The sequence below is a fragment of the Anomaloglossus baeobatrachus genome, assembly GCF_048569485.1.
Source record: "Anomaloglossus baeobatrachus isolate aAnoBae1 chromosome 5 unlocalized genomic scaffold, aAnoBae1.hap1 SUPER_5_unloc_4, whole genome shotgun sequence".
NCBI classification, from domain to species: domain Eukaryota; kingdom Metazoa; phylum Chordata; class Amphibia; order Anura; family Aromobatidae; genus Anomaloglossus; species Anomaloglossus baeobatrachus.
The window spans coordinates 883238-900446 of record NW_027441808.1 but is presented as its reverse complement, the minus strand read 5'-3'; the positions used below and the strand labels follow the sequence as shown (position 1 = coordinate 900446).

The 17209-nt window shown below is 45.2% G+C and overlaps 1 pseudogene; it reads left to right on the top strand.

Annotated features, from left to right (window-relative positions):
* Positions 1-13000: 13000 nt before the first annotated feature.
* Positions 13001-16463, top strand: LOC142259250 (uncharacterized; annotated as a pseudogene).
* The last annotated feature ends 746 nt before the right edge of the window (positions 16464-17209 follow it).

Here is a 17209-nt window from a genome sequence, read left to right as displayed (position 1 = left end):
AAAATGGCCAGAGCTCTCCAGTTACGCCTTGGAGATTTTGTCGTGTCCAGCTGCCAGCGTTGTCTCTGAACGTGTCTTCAGTGCTGCTGGGTGTGTGCTGACAGATAAGCGCACGCGTCTGTCCAGTGACAATGTGGACAGAGAAACGTTCATCAAAATGAACAAGTCATGGATCCACAAGGAATTTACTACCCCTGAGTCATCCTGGGGAGAGTAAATGCTTGTTGATTTGGAATGTGCTTGATGCAAATCAAAACATCCTGTTTGCAACTAGGGCACAAGTGCTGCCACTGATGGGGTGTTTGTGTGGCCCAATTTTTGGAAAAAAGGGAGATTCCACTTGGAGTAACCCTTGCTTACATTGTTTTTAAAAATGATCCAAGATGAACAGAGATGGGATCAGGAAAGACTTAGCTACCTACCCCGGTGTCATCCTGGGTACGGTTAAGTATGGCGTATTTTTGAATGTGCTTGATTCAAATCTACCTGTGAAAAGTACAACTGAGGCACAAGTGCTGCCACTGAAGGGGTGGGTGTGTGTGTGGCCCAATTTTTGGAAAAATGTGAGACTCCGCTTGGAGTAACCGTTGCTTGCTGTGTTTTTTAAAAGGAGTCAAGATGAACAAGTCATGGTTCAGCAAAGACTTTGCTACCTACCCCGGTGTCATCCTGGGGACGGTTAAGTATGGCGTATTTTTGAATGTGCTTAATGAAAATCTAGCTGTGAAGTGTACAACTGGGGCACAACTGCTGCCACTGAAGGGGTGGGTGTGTGTGGAGACTTGGAGTCACCTTGCGGTGTTTTACATGATTTTAGAAGGGCATGCCATGCCTATATCTGTGTCTCCTCCTCTTTTTCCAGCTGTTTAGTTTTTGCATGAGTATTTGTCCTTGTCACTTTCCCATGTGTTTGTGTTGTGTTGTGAGTTGTTTGTCACCTTTTGGACACCTTTGAGGGTGTTTTCTAGGTGTTTTTATGTGTTTGTGATTGCCTGCCATTGTTTCCTATGCGGTTCGAGTTCGGTTTGTCGAACGTTCGCCGAACCGAACTCGAACGAGACCTCCGTTCGACGAACCGAACTCGAGTCCAACTACGGCCGGTTCGCTCATCTCTAGTTCTGATTGTAAATTACCTTGGCTTATCTGTTACCTTACCTGGTAAGACCCTATTCTGCTCTTCTATCCACAGTATTTCCTACGTACACTGTGATGGTCAGGCACAGACTGAGTGAGTCGAGTGATGAGCGGTGAATGAATTCAGATGAGGTCACAGAAGACACCTGAGGTCAAGTTACCTGCGGTTACAAGTGGAGGACCATGGGAATCTCCAGCTGTGGCCGCGGCTAACCTAAGTGACGACACCACTGATCGCTGATCAGTCTCTGCATGAACCTCATAGCGGATAGTCATGTGGCATGATCACACCCTGTGACTTTACATGTAGCAGAGCTTGAATCGTCGTGGGACCTCGTGTGGATTATGTTGGACTTGCACAGGTGTTTTGGGGATTAATAAAGTGGTAAAAGGGGGTATCCACTACATACACATCATGCACCCATGGCTCCACTACATACACATCATGCACCCATGGCTCCACTACATACACATCATGCACCCACAGCTCCACTATATACACAGCTCCGCTACGTAGACATCGTACACACATAGCACTGCTCCGTACTCATCGTACACATGCGGCTCTGCTCCATATACGTCATACACACATTTTCAGCGACTTGTGTTCAAGACCGATCAGGTCCAAACGTCTTTATTTTAAAGTCGCTCAACAAATCTTCTCCTCACCTGAACTTATCAATAAGGAATTCAATTTAGCAAAGACTGAAATAAGAGTGTGAAGGGGTCACATACATACGCAACAGGGGTCACATACATACGCAACAGGGGTTAACTATAACCATCCACTGACACCGCGCCTCATCCAGTGTGTGCACGCCAATATAGGACTACACTGAGGAGCTGATCATGTGACCCCTGACTCCTCCCCTCCATGTGACATCATCACAGGTCCTGGAAGCACAGAGCAGCCATATATCCAGTGTGCGGCTCTGCAGGTGGAGGTAGGTGCAGGGTATTATATATCTAGTGTGCGGCTCTGCAGGTGGAGGTAGGTGCAGGGTATTATATATCTAGTGTGCGGCTCTGCAGGTGGAGGTAGGTGCAGGTTATTATATATCTAGTGTGCGGCTCTGCAGGTGGAGGTAGGTGCAGGGTATTATATATCTAGTGTGCGGCTCTGCAGGAGGAGGTAGGTGCAGGGTATTATATATCTAGTGTGCGGCTCTGCAGGTGGAGGTAGGTGCAGGGTATTATATATCTAGTGTGCGGCTCTGCAGGTGGAGGTAGGTGCAGGGTATTATATATCTAGTGTGCGGCTCTGCAGGTGGAGGTAGGTGCAGGTTATTATATATCTAGTGTGCGGCTCTGCAGGTGGAGGTAGGTGCAGGGTATTATATATCTAGTGTGCGGCTCTGCAGGTGGAGGTAGGTGCAGGGTATTATATATCTAGTGTGCGGCTCTGCAGGTGGAGGTAGGTGCAGGGTATTATATATCTAGTGTGCGGCTCTGCAGGTGGAGGTAGGTGCAGGGTATTATATATCTAGTGTGCAGCTCTGCAGGTGGAGGTAGGTGCAGGGTATTATATATCTAGTGTGCGGCTCTGCAGGTGGAGGTAGGTGCAGGGTATTATATATCTAGTGTGCGGCTCTGCAGGTGGAGGTAGGTGCAGGGTATTATATATCTAGTGTGCGGCTCTGCAGGTGGAGGTAGGTGCAGGGTATTATATATCTAGTGTGCGGCTCTGCAGGTGGAGGTAGGTGCAGGTTATTATATATCTAGTGTGCGGCTCTGCAGGTGGAGGTAGGTGCAGGGTATTATATATCTAGTGTGCGGCTCTGCAGGTGGAGGTAGGTGCAGGGTATTATATATCTAGTGTGCGGCTCTGCAGGAGGAGGTAGGTGCAGGGTATTATATATCTAGTGTGCGGCTCTGCAGGTGGAGGTAGGTGCAGGGTATTATATATCTAGTGTGCGGCTCTGCAGGTGGAGGTAGGTGCAGGGTATTATATATCTAGTGTGCGGCTCTGCAGGTGGAGGTAGGTGCAGGGTATTATATATCTAGTGTGCGGCTCTGCAGGTGGAGGTAGGTGCAGGTTATTATATATCTAGTGTGCGGCTCTGCAGGTGGAGGTAGGTGCAGGGTATTATATATCTAGTGTGCGGCTCTGCAGGTGGAGGTAGGTGCAGGGTATTATATATCTAGTGTGCGGCTCTGCAGGAGGAGGTAGGTGCAGGGTATTATATATCTAGTGTGCGGCTCTGCAGGTGGAGGTAGGTGCAGGTTATTATATATCTAGTGTGCGGCTCTGCAGGTGGAGGTAGGTGCAGGGTATTATATATCTAGTGTGCGGCTCTGCAGGAGGAGGTAGGTGCAGGGTATTATATATCTAGTGTGCGGCTCTGCAGGTGGAGGTAGGTGCAGGGTATTATATATCTAGTGTGCGGCTCTGCAGGAGGAGGTAGGTGCAGGGTATTATATATCTAGTGTGCGGCTCTGCAGGTGGAGGTAGGTGCAGGGTATTATATATCTAGTGTGCGGCTCTGCAGGTGGAGGTAGGTGCAGGGTATTATATATCTAGTGTGCGGCTCTGCAGGTGGAGGTAGGTGCAGGGTATTATATATCTAGTGTGCGGCTCTGCAGGAGGAGGTAGGTGCAGGGTATTATATATCTAGTGTGCGGCTCTGCAGGTGGAGGTAGGTGCAGGGTATTATATATCTAGTGTGCGGCTCTGCAGGTGGAGGTAGGTGCAGGGTATTATATATCTAGTGTGCGGCTCTGCAGGTGGAGGTAGGTGCAGGGTATTATATATCTAGTGTGCGGCTCTGCAGGTGGAGGTAGGTGCAGGGTATTATATATCTAGTGTGCGGCTCTGCAGGTGGAGGTAGGTGCAGGGTATTATATATCTAGTGTGCGGCTCTGCAGGTGGAGGTAGGTGCAGGGTATTATATATCTAGTGTGCGGCTCTGCAGGTGGAGGTAGGTGCAGGGTATTATATATCTAGTGTGCGGCTCTGCAGGTGGAGGTAGGTGCAGGGTATTATATATCTAGTGTGCGGCTCTGCAGGTGGAGGTAGGTGCAGGGTATTATATATCTAGTGTGCGGCTCTGCAGGTGGAGGTAGGTGCAGGGTATTATATATCTAGTGTGCGGCTCTGCAGGTGGAGGTAGGTGCAGGGTATTATATATCTAGTGTGCGGCTCTGCAGGTGGAGGTAGGTGCAGGGTATTATATATCTAGTGTGCGGCTCTGCAGGTGGAGGTAGGTGCGGGGTATTATATATCTAGTGTGCGGCTCTGCAGGTGGAGGTAGGTGCGGGGTATTATATATCTAGTGTGCGGCTCTGCAGGTGGAGGTAGGTGCGGGGTATTATATATCTAGTGTGCGGCTCTGCAGGTGGAGGTAGGTGCGGGGTATTATATATCTAGTGTGCGGCTCTGCAGGTGGAGGTAGGTGCGGGGTATTATATATCTAGTGTGCGGCTCTGCAGGTGGAGGTAGGTGCGGGGTATTATATATCTAGTGTGCGGCTCTGCAGGTGGAGGTAGGTGCGGGGTATTATATATCTAGTGTGCGGCTCTGCAGGTGGAGGTAGGTGCGGGGTATTATATATCTAGTGTGCGGCTCTGCAGGTGGAGGTAGGTGCGGGGTATTATATATCTAGTGTGCGGCTCTGCAGGTGGAGGTAGGTGCGGGTTATTATATATCTAGTGTGCGGCTCTGCAGGTGGAGGTAGGTGCAGGGTATTATATATCTAGTGTGCGGCTCTGCAGGTGGAGGTAGGTGCAGGGTATTATATATCTAGTGTGCGGCTCTGCAGGTGGAGGTAGGTGCAGGGTATTATATATCTAGTGTGCGGCTCTGCAGGTGGAGGTGTGTGGAGATTCCCCATTACTGGGCTCAGGCTCTCTGGGGGAATTCGCTCCATTGTCCTGGTGTGTGTGGCGTCTGCTGCACATGCTGGGACCTGGGCTGGGCCGGGGGGTTCTTGCCCAGTAGGGTTCCGGGTTGAGGAGGAGTGATCCCGTGCCTTGGGCACTTTAGAAATGGCAGCTATTAAGAATACTGTGCGGTTGGAGGTGGTGGAGGATGACAGGACGGATATTGGGCTGGAGTACATTGTCAGGAATGTGGTGATGGGGCTGGCCGGAGTACATTGTCAGGAATGTGGTGATGGGGCTGGCCGGAGTACATTGTCAGGAATGTTGGGATGGGGCTGGCCGGAGTACATTGTCAGGAATGTTGTGATGGGGCTGGCTGGAGTACATTGTCAGGAATGTGGTGATGGGGCTGGCCGGAGTACATTGTCAGGAATGTGGTGATGGGGCTGGCCGGAGTACATTGTCAGGACTGTGGTGATGGGGCTGGCCGGAGTACATTGTCAGGAATGTGGTGATGGGGCTGGCCGGAGTACATTGTCAGGAATGTGGGGATGGGGCTGGCCGGAGTACATTGTCAGGAATGTGATGGGGCTGGCCGGAGTACATTGTCAGGAATGTTGTGATGGGGCTGGCCGGAGTACATTGTCAGGAATGTGGTGATGGGGCTGGCTGGAGTACATTGTCAGGAATGTGGGGATGGGGCTGGCCGGAGTACATTGTCAGGAATGTGGTGATGGGGCTGGCTGGAGTACATTGTCAGGAATGTGGGGATGGGGCTGGCTGGAGTACATTGTCAGGAATGTGGTGATGGGGCTGGCCGGAGTACATTGTCAGGAATGTGGGGATGGGGCTGGCTGGAGTACATTGTCAGGAATGTGGTGATGGGGCTGGCCGGAGTACATTGTCAGGAATGTGGTGATGGGGCTGGCCGGAGTACATTGTCAGGAATGTGGGGATGGGGCTGGCTGGAGTACATTGTCAGGAATGTGGTGATGGGGCTGGCCGGAGTACATTGTCAGGAATGTGGTGATGGGGCTGGCCGGAGTACATTGTCAGGAATGTGGTGATGGGGCTGGCCGGAGTACATTGTCAGGAATGTGGTGATGGGGCTGGCCGGAGTGGACCTAGACAAGGTGTTTTGCATCCAGGAATTTGCGAAGGCCGGTAAATTTGACATCTCCTTTTACACGGAGGAGGACTGCCTGAATTTTTACCAGCTGCTGAGAGAGAACCAGGCGCACGAGTTTCTGCAGTTTATCCTGGTTAAACCACTTTTTTCTAATGTGGAGAGGCCCATCACCGTCCATATGTACAACCCTTTTGTAGACATAGCCATGATTAGAGCGTTTTTGGCTAGATATTGCTCTTCTGTTAAAGGAGGGATTAAGCAGAAGAATATGTTTAAGGTGTTTAATGGGAACATAAAATTCTGGGTGCGTTTTAAACAAGATCCGGAGAACATTGGTGGTATAATGCACCCTCCCGGGAATTTTTCCATTGGGGGAGATAGGGGCTATCTTTTCTACCCTGGGCAGCCTTCTTTTTGCAGGAAATGCTTCAAATATGGACATGTGGCTGATAACTGCGAGGCAGGTGTAGCCTGCAGGAATTGCAAACAAGTGGGGCATGAAGCCTCGGAGTGCCCCTTTTCCCCTATGTGTGATATCTGTGGTGCAGGAGATCACACTTGTAGGTCTTGCCCTGGCTTGCATCGACAGTCATTTTTGGAGAGATCTCAGTTTGTGAGGCGCAGAGACAGGGATAAGGCTGTGAAGGAAACACTAGCTCTGGAGAATGTGGCTGTTAACCCCCAGGTGTCTGAGGTGCCAGCTGTGTCTGTAATGGAGGCTGTGGTAGTTGATCTTCCCAAGATTGAGAAGCAAGCTATGTTGGTGGACATTGACCTTCCCAAGGTGGACGCCCTATTGGGGGTGGCAGAGCCCTCTGTGTGTGCAGAGCCATTGGGTGTGGTGCCAGAAACTCCTAGTGTGCCACTGCCTGCTTCTTCTGTGGATCTCATGCCTGCAGAGCTTATTGAGGAGTTTCTGAGCCCTGAGCCTGTTTCTCCCTTGAGCCCTAGTATGTATACATTTTCTGTGTCTCCAGAGGAGAAGGAGGAAGCCAGGATGCCCAGGGCAGAGAGCAGTGCTATTTTCAAGAAGGTGCTGGACAAAAATAAAATGTCTCATAAATCTGTGAAGAGGTTAAGGAGTAATCTATTGGCAAGGGTTCATGCGCCTCCAATAGAAACACATAATCCTTACGCTATATTGTCTCCTGACTTGGGGGACGAGTTGCAATCTGAGGCGCTTTCTGCAGTTAATCCTATATCTCCCAGTGTGGGTTTTTTGGAGGACGGCAAGGTGGCTCTACTGGAGGATATGCTTGAAGATCCGTCGTAATGTGAATGCTCTGCACCTGCTTGAATGCGGTTTCTTCTTCCCCTCTTTGGTTCCCATAAACCTATACCTCTATGGTGTTACAACTAAGGATCCTATCACAAAATGTGCGTATGTTTACCTCTTTGCCTAGGCGCACAGTGGTATTGGATTTTTTGGCCTCAAAGGGCAGTGATATTGTCTGTGTACAAGAGTGTGGATTAAAGAAATTTCACAAGAAAAGTGAGTGGAAATATGGAGACTCTATCTGGTCTTTTTCTGCTTTGAATAGGAATGATGGCATTGGGGTGTTGATACAAAATAAGGACATTTCTGTCCAGGAATACACCGTGATTGAAGAAGGCAGATGTGTGCTGGTTTCTTTGTGTTACCATGGATGGGACTTCAGGCTCATATGCATTTACGCAAATGTGGACAAACATGACCGTCTTTTGTTATTTCAGAAGTTAATTTCATTTTTACACGGTAAAGTTCCTGTTTTTGTGGTAGGAGATTTTAATTGTGTATTTTCCAAATCAGCAAGAGCAAGTGCCTGTGAAAACAAGGTGGACGCAACAGGTATTTTGTGGAATCAGATACTGAAAGATTTTTCCTTAAAGGATGCAGTGGCTACCAAACCGGGACCATTTACTTATCATGCCGCGGATGGTCGCACGGACTCCCGGCTGGATTATTTTTTCCTTTCAGATGCAATTTACTGTACTAATTATGTCCAAGAGAGAGTGTGTTTTTCTGATCATGAATGTTTGATGGGAGTGTTTGAGGTGGATGAATTTTCTTATGGAAGGGGTAGGTGGAGAATGAATGTGAGTGTGCTAGGGGATGAAAGGGTTACAAGAATGTTTGCTATGAGGTTTGCTGGATGGGTGAGGCAGAAAAATGATTTTGGTGATATTTTGCAATGGTGGGAATGGGTTAAATGTAGGATACGCGGTTTCTTTCGGAAAGTTGGTTGCACCAGGGCTAAACAGAGAAGATTGGCCTTTACCCGCTTTAATAGACGGATTGCTTTTCTGCGTAGGTGTAAATCGTTTGGTATGTGTGTGGAGAAAGAGTTGCAGGGAGCGCAGAAAGAGGTGAATGACTGGATAACTGAGAAAGGGCGAGAGATTGTGTTCCGCTCTCGAGTGAAAATCAAAGAGCAGAATGAGAAATGTACTCGATTTTTCTTTAAGAAAATGTGTGGAGGGAAGAAAGATATGAGAATTTTGCTGAATGAGGAAGGTGAAGAAGTGCGTGGAGAAGGTGTGATAAAAGAAGTGGCAAGATTTTATAGAGAGTTGTATGATGTGAAGGAATGTGAGATGGGCAGGGAGAATGAGTTTCTGCAGGTGGTGGAGCACTTTGTGGATGAGGATGAAGGGCTTAGGTTGCTGGATGATATTACTATGGGGGAACTCCATGATGTGATAAGCAAATCACCTAAGAACAAGTCCCCAGGGCATGACGGGACACCATGTGACTTTTACGTCAAGTTCTGGGACATTGTGGGTAAAGACTTCTTGGAGGTGGTGAAATTCTTATTCACAGGGAAGGAGATGCCGGACTCTATGAAGAGAGGATTGGTGGTTTTACTTTATAAAAAGGGGGATAAGAGGAGTTTGGTGAATTGGAGACCCATAACTTTATTGAATGCAGATTATAAAATCTATGCAAAAATTCTGGCAAGTAGAATGAAGGAGGTGATTGCTTCAGTGATAGGTGAGGAACAGGTCTGTGCGGTGCCTAAGCGTAGGATACATGACAATGTGTGCCTGGTGAGAGATGTGATTGAGGACTGTAAGAATAGGAAGAAAAGTATAATTGTGTGTGCATTGGATTTTGAGAAAGCGTTCGATCGAGTGGCCCATTTGTTTTTGTTTGGTGTGTTGATTAGAATGGGTTTTCCTGAGCGTTTGGTTGGATTGATTGCGTGTTTGTATGAAGGTGCTCAGAGTGTGGTGCAGGTGAATGGTTTTTTCACGGAACCTTTTAGGATTTTGTCTGGTGTTAGACAAGGTTGTCCACTTTCTCCTATTTTATTTATTTGTGTGTTAGAACCTCTGTTACAATTGATTAGGCAAGATAAGGTTGTGAAAGGGTTTTTGGTTCCGGGTAGTGATGGTAAGGTCGTGAAGGCTGTGGGCTACATGGATGATGTGTGTGTGTTGTGTGACTCTGAGTGTGATTTGCAAAGGGTGAAATTGTTGGTGAAATTATTTTGTATTGCGTCTGGTTTCAAAATTAATTGGGGGAAAAGTAAAATAAAGGTTCTTTTTAGTTCTCAGGAGGTGAGGGATGTGGATATGGAATGTGTGAATGAGGGTATTGAGGTGCTGGGTGTTAGTTTGGATGAGGAGTTGAAAGGTGAGAAAAGTTGGGATGTAATGAGTGGTAAGATAGCGAGGAAATTGGATTTTTGGAGGCTGCGTGAACTATCCTTCACAGGGAAAATATTGGTCATTAAAAGTGTAATATTGCCTATGATTATGTATTTGGCGTTGGTGTTTCCTCCGCCGTGTGTCTTTTTTAGGCGTATAAATAGATTATTGTTTATATTTCTATGGGGTAGTAACATAGAGAAAGCTAAAAGAGAGATTCTCTTGAAAAGTAGAAGGAATGGGGGTTTGGGTTTCCCTAACCTGGAGGTTTATATTGGGTTAAATTGCATTAGGTTTTTAATAACTTTATTTGCTAAGGAAACTAAAGCTGCTAGTATGGCCAGATATTTGGCCGGCACTATGGCCAACCGACTACAATGGTCTTTTCAGGACAATAGTAAGCCAATTGCTTTTCATTGTCCGCTGTGGTATTTGAGGGTGGAAGCCTTTATCAAGAAATTTCATCTGGAGAAAATGTCTATGTTGAGCTTTCTTAACAAGAAGGTTTTGACTAAGAGAATGTGTATGGATGATATGCTGTGCGTGATTGCAGGGTTGAAGTCCGCAGAAGCGGAAGATGTCTGGCAAAAATTGGAGCGTTGTGACTTGTCTAATAAACAGAAGGATTTTGTGTGGATGTCTTTGCATGGGGTGCTGCCGGTGAGGAGCGTGCAGAAAAGAAAGGGGTTGGCTGTGTCTGAACGGTGTCCAAGAGAGCGGTGTGGAAGTGATGAGGAGGTGGGTCATGTGTTGTGGTCGTGTAACTTTGCTAAGGATGTCTGGAATAAGATGAGTGGGCTATGTATGGAATTGACTGGGATACAATGTCTGACATAAGATTATTATGTTTGGGTTATGTAAATTAAATAGGACGGAGGATAGATTGTTGTGGATATTTTTGGCTTGTGTGAAGGAAGTGCTCTGGAATTGTAGAAATCTGTATGTGTATAAGGAGGAGGTGGTTGAGGTGACTGATTGCGTCAGTATGATCTTAGAGAAATTGCATTTCTATTATAAGTATGATTTGGAGAGAGGACTGGATGCAGAGGGGATGTGGAAGTTTTTGAAGTGGAAACAGATATTTGTGTGATTTGTGTATTTGGATTTCATGGTTATAAGTTTGTAACAGTTATGGTTTTTCTTTTGTGATGACACTGAATTAAAGGAAAACCTTATATGATGATTAAGACATGACCATATGCTGTCTTCCTATGGGAGCACAGGGCTATGGTGGACACTCTATCTTAACCTGAAAGGTTTTATAAAAAAAAAAAAAAAAAAATTAACCCCTTCAGCTCTGAGACTTTCTTGGAGTTTTTCTCTCGCTGATTTCTATGAATCGTGAGGTTTTTGTTCCTTTTCCTCAGATAGATACAAACGCCCCAACTATGAGAGGCCGGAAGTGAGGAAACCCGTCTGCCCTCGGTCCTCGGCCCCTTTCTGCCCTCGGTCCCCGGCCCCTTTCTGCCCTCGGTCCCCGGCCCCTTTCTGCCCTCGGTCCCCGGCCCCTTTCTGCCCTCGGTCCCCGGCCCCTTTCTGCCCTCGGTCCCCGGCCCCTTTCTGCCCTCGGTCCTCGGCCCCTTTCTGCCCTCACACAGTATAATGTTCCCCCAGAATGTCCTCATTATATGTTTCCCCTTATTATTTCCAGTAATTGTATTATTACAGCGGATTCTCTATGATGTTACATCGTCATCTTCTCCCCATTCAGGTCCCTACAATATCGGATCCTCTCAGTGGAGATCTTCTATATAAGAGAATTCTCCTGATTGACCCGTGAAGGATGGATATGGACAGGGACAAAATGGCGGAGAGGATATTACACCTCACCCTAGAGATCCTCTTCCGGCTTACTGGAGAGGTGAGAGATTCTGATGACGTCACATTACATCATTCTTATCTATGGGAATAACAGATGGACAGAACTGGAGAGGTGAGGACTCTGGAAATGTCTGGAGTGAGATTTATTACTGTGTCTCTCCATAACCAGGATTACACAGTAGTAAAGAAGACCTCTAGTGAGCGCTATCAGGCCCCTGTGTCTGAGGGATGGGGAAGACCCCTGAGCCCAATCACGGGGTCTCCACCTCACCCCCCGATACATGAGGACATCAATGACCAGAAGATCCTAGAACTCGCCTACAAGATGATTGAGCTGCTGACTGGAGAGGTGACACTGCTGGGAATGCTGGGACATTATACAGTAACGCTATGAAGGGATCGGGGGTGACGGTATCATTGTATGTGTCAGGTTCCTATAAGGTGTCAGGACGTCACCGTCTATTTCTCCATGGAGGAGTGGGAGTATTTAGAAGGACACAAAGATCTGTACAAGGACGTCATGATGGAGGTTCCCCAGCCCCTCACATCACCAGGTAATAGACAGGACTAAATACACACGGCCTATAATTATCTGTATGTAAGGAATGAATTCAGTCCCTGTATGTGTCTCCTCCAGTTCTATCCAGTAAGAGGACAACACCAGAGAGATGTCCCCGTCCTCTTCTCCCACAGGACTGTAAACAAGAAGATCCCGATGTTCCTCAGGATGTGTTTCCTCCAGCTCTATCCTGTAAGAGATATCTACTCATGTACTTTCTGCACTAATTTGTGGTTACATTTTTAGGCTTTCTGCTCTTGGTTTTTCAGCTGTGTTGTTTTTCCTTCTGCTTCTTCTGCTGTTTGTTTCTAGTCCCTTCTTTATGTTGTTATGATGGCAGCTTAAACACCTGCAGAGGGTTCACGAATACTCTGTTTCCCTGAAAATACGACCTACACCGGAAATAAGCCCTAGCATGATTTTATAGGATTTTTGGAGAATGCTTGAAATATAAGCCCTACACCCAAAATAAGCCCTAGTTACAGTCAGGGCCAGCGTTAGGAGGAGTCAAATTGCGCAATTTCTCAGGAACCCCACTCTCTTAATGTCCCCATCAGTTGTATTCTAAGGTTGATTGTTTAAGGACAATGATGACTTCAAAGCCATGTGACATGATGTAACCAAAGGTCTCTTAATTGCAGGAGTCTAAAAGAACTGAACAGGACACAGGCTGGTATGCAGGACTGGTATTAGGGGAAAGGGAGAGCAAACTGGACAATTTCACAGGGCCCCCATTTTCCTAGGGGCCCAGTGTTTATGTAAACCAATTATAGGACTGGTTAAGGACCTTTTTGACACTTCATGTGACCAAAGGTCTCAATTGCAGGAGTCTACAGCTGAAGAGGAGATAGGCTGTTGTGTGTGTGTGTGTGTGTGTGTTAACGCCAATTTTAACCAGATTTGCCAAAATGGGCAGAGGTACAGCCGCGCACTGAAATGCAAACGTTTTCAACTACTAAAGAAGATGTAATAAAGTAATTGGTTTAGAGAATGTGAACTACTAGAGAACTACCCTGGAAGGAATGGAGACCCCTACAGAAGGAGATTTCACACTTAGACCCTGATTGATCAAAGCAATTATGGAAGAATTCTGGCATAAGTCACTTCAAAAGTTCTCAATAATTTTTGTGCAACACAGTTGTTGAGTTGTGAAAAAAAATTGTGACCTTTTGTAGGTTTTATGCCAATTTGAACCAATTTGCAAAAATGGGCAGAGCTTGGCCAGAAGAAGGGTGTGATGCCACCGCTTCTCTTATTCATAACAAACTGCCGCGTTCCCTATGCCAGAAATCTCACTCCAGTCCCTGACGTTATTTTTCAGAGTCCATCACCAGTCTTGATGAATTGGAGAACTAATGTTTATCTGCACAGACTGCAAGACGCTGCTACCTGCTTTGGTTTCAAAGCCTAAGGATGGGCCATACATTTTACAGTCCCGGACAACCCTATTAAATATCTGGCATCTGTCTGTAACTATTTTATGTTCGTCCTTGAAAAAAGTCTCTTTGAAAATTGTCTCATTAATGCCAGCTATAGTTTACCTATACTAGTCTGGTGACGTGTTGTGATCCAGACTTACGGGTGGTTGTGCATTATTATTGTGAGCTGTTGTGGTGTTACCCCTTGTTGTCTTTTTGTTGCTGCCTTCCTACTCTTGCTTTTCTCCTTAGTCTCTCACTGTTTATTTCTGTGAATTTGCAATGAGTCCCATCTGTCTTAATCTCTGTTTCCTATCTGTGTTAATCTGTGTTTCCATCATATTTCTGTCCCTTCCTTCCCTGGGGGGATAACAGACTAGATTTGGCCAGGAGAATAGTAAGGCACAGGACTCGGCCATCTCCACCTTCAGGGGTAATCCAGAGGTTAGGAATAGCTTAGGGTCCCCTAGCATGAGGGACAGTTTAGGTGTCCCTCATTATCCTGCAGTCACATTGTGACAATCAATCAGATTATTTACTATACCATATTCCAGAGAACTGGTGCTAGCAATGGGAGATCCGAAGTAATGAAGATGTAACTTGTAGATGTCGAAATTGGACAACAGATTCACAATACATTTTTTCCTAATTTAATTTTTGATGTTATGGTTTAAAAAAATAAATGTACTTTCAAGATAATATCTAAAAAAAGATAATAACATTGTGTTTATTTTTCGCAGATGACTGTATTGGGAGTTCAGATGGAAATCTAATATCTTCAGAATTTAAAACAGATGATGAAAGTATCTCACATGAAACATATGAAGAGCATTCTGTTGTCCCAGATATACCTCCAGTCCTTCCTCGGAAAGCTCTATCATCTGATCTTTTCATACAAGTCCAAAATTCCAATTTATCACAGAACAATATGCAAAATAATAGTTACAGAAGGGATGTGGAACATGAAACGGCTTCTACAAGGGAGAAACCATTTTCATGTTCAAAGTGTGGGAAATGTTGTACTAAGAAATCAGACCTTGTTAAACATCAGAAAATTCACACAGAAGAGAAGCCATTTTCATGTTCAAAGTGTGGGAAATGTTTTATTCAGAAATCAGACCTTGTTAGACATCAGAAAATTCACACAGGGGAGAAGCCATTTTCATGTTCAGAGTGTGAAAAATGTTGTACTCAGAAATCAGATCTTGTTAGGCATCAAAGATCTCACACAGGGGAGAAGCCATTTTCATGCTTGGAATGTGGTAAATGTTTTACTAGGAAATCAAATCTTGTTGACCATGAAAAACTTCACACAGGGGAGAAGCCATTTTCATGCTTGGAATGTGGTAAATGTTTTACTAGGAAATCAAATCTTGTTGACCATGAAAAACTTCACACAGGGGAGAAGCCATTTTCATGCTTGGAATGTGGTAAATGTTTTACTAGGAAATCAAATCTTGTTGACCATGAAAAACTTCACACAGGGGAGAAGCCATATTCATGTTCAATGTGTGGGAAATGTTTTATTCAGAAATCAGATCTTGCTGTTCATCAAAGATCTCATACAGGGGTGAAGCCATTTTTACCCTGAGAATGTGAAAAATGTTTCACTAAGAAATTAAATCTTGTTTACCACCAAAAAAAATCACACAAAATAAACCATTTTTATGTTCTGAATATGGAAAATGTAATTCTCAGAAATCAGATCTTGTTAAACATGTGAAGAAGCCGCACAGGGAAGGAACCTTTATCACTTGAATAATTGAAATGTTTAACTGGTAAATCAAGTCTTGCCAATATCAGAAAACCAGCAGAGCGGAGCAGCCATTCTTGCTCTCAGAATTTGCCAAATGTTATTATCATTAATCAGGTCCTGTTGTCAGATGAGTCACACGGGAGAAGCCATCATGATGTACCATAATTCAAAGGGTTTTATCATAAAATCGGCTACAGTTCCTTAAGTAAGAATTTGTGAGATAAAGAACCATTTTCTTTCTTTTTAGAAAGTATTGTATTTTTTAGACCATAAGACACACCTAGGTTTTGAAGGAGGAATATAGGGAAAAAATTAATGCAAAAAATGTGGTCATGAAGCACTGTTATGGGGGGGGATCTGCTGCTGATACTGTTATGGGGATAAAATCCCCCAATTCTGTACTAATGTCCCCCATACTGGGCCCCTTCAAGGTATATGTGTCTCCCATACTCTTTTATATGTCTTTCATCCTGGTATATATGTTGCCTATCTTTATCCCATCCTGGTATATATGATCCCCATCCTGGTATATATGATCCTCATCCTGGTATATATGGCTCTTGTCCTAGTATATATGTCCCCATCCTTGTATAAATGGCCCTCATCTCCGGCCCATTCTTGTATATATTTCCCCATCACGCTGCACACATAAGAAAATAAATGATTATACTCACCATCCCTCCGCTCTCCCTGTGCACGGTGTTCTCTTCTGATGCTGGCAAGTGACTTTAGCATGTAAGCAGCGCATGACATTACTGCCATGTGCCCCAAGTTACACACGGACATCAGCTGCCGGAATATTCACTGCTCCCCACAGCCGGGATTATGTGCTTGGAGAGCAGTGAATATTCATTCTCTAATAGACACAAGTGATCGCCCAGTCACAGCAGTAAGCCGGCGGCTGGGTGATCATGTGTACCCAATATTAAAGAGAATGAATATTCACTGCTCCCCACACAAATAATACCGCCCATCTCTTGGTTGGCACTGGCTTTATTGCCTAGAGGTGGGCGGGATTATGGCGTGGGGAGCTGTGAATATTCAGTTTCTTTTTTAGCTGGCACACTGTTATCCCTTTTGAGAGCCTTTAGGAATATTTTTGAGTAGTTTTGATACTGGATTATATTTAGATAATTCACTAATCCCCGGTTGCCCACTGCTTTATTTACTAAAAAGTGCAGCCCCAGATTGGAGATAGGAACTCTGAAGTATATCACATTGTATATAATTGCATTTCAAAACTTGTTTTGTTAATAAATGCTTGTAAAATATATATTCTTCTTGCCTAGCTTTCTCTATTGTCTAGATGTGATGATTTTGCCTCAGAACCTCTGAAGTTGGCGCAGACCTGTAGGCATTTCACACAAAAATAGTGAGGGGGGAATTGAATCAGATTATGCATCCTAGATATGTGGAAGTTTTTAAGATACTCTGGTCAGAATTCATCAAAGCTTTTATGTCAAAAAATTTGTCACAAAAGCTCTGAAAAGTCTCAAAAATACGGAAAGTTGTGTCAGCATTTGGCAGCTTTTTGCATTTTCACTCCAAAATTGGCAAAGTTTGGATGGGACAGGGTCGTGACAGCAAAAGTTCTTTAATTCATGATGAGCTGTGGCATTCCCTGTGCCAGAAATCTCACTCCATTATCTGAAGGAAGTAATGTTTCTAGCATGGCACAAGGAGGCACATGCCACTCGTCAAACGCTCCAGATTCATGAAGAGTCATGCACCACTTCATGAATCAGGAGTGGCCCCCGCATAAATTAGGCCATTTATGTTATAAAAATGATCCCTTTACAAAGGATAATTGTTGTAATAAAGAAACTAAAGGATTTAATATGTCTGATCTTCAAGGGTTTGTTTTTTTTGGGGGGGATACCCACAAATGGAGATGAGCGGACCCGTTGAAGTTCGGGTTCATCTTTTTCAGTCGGACTTTAGAT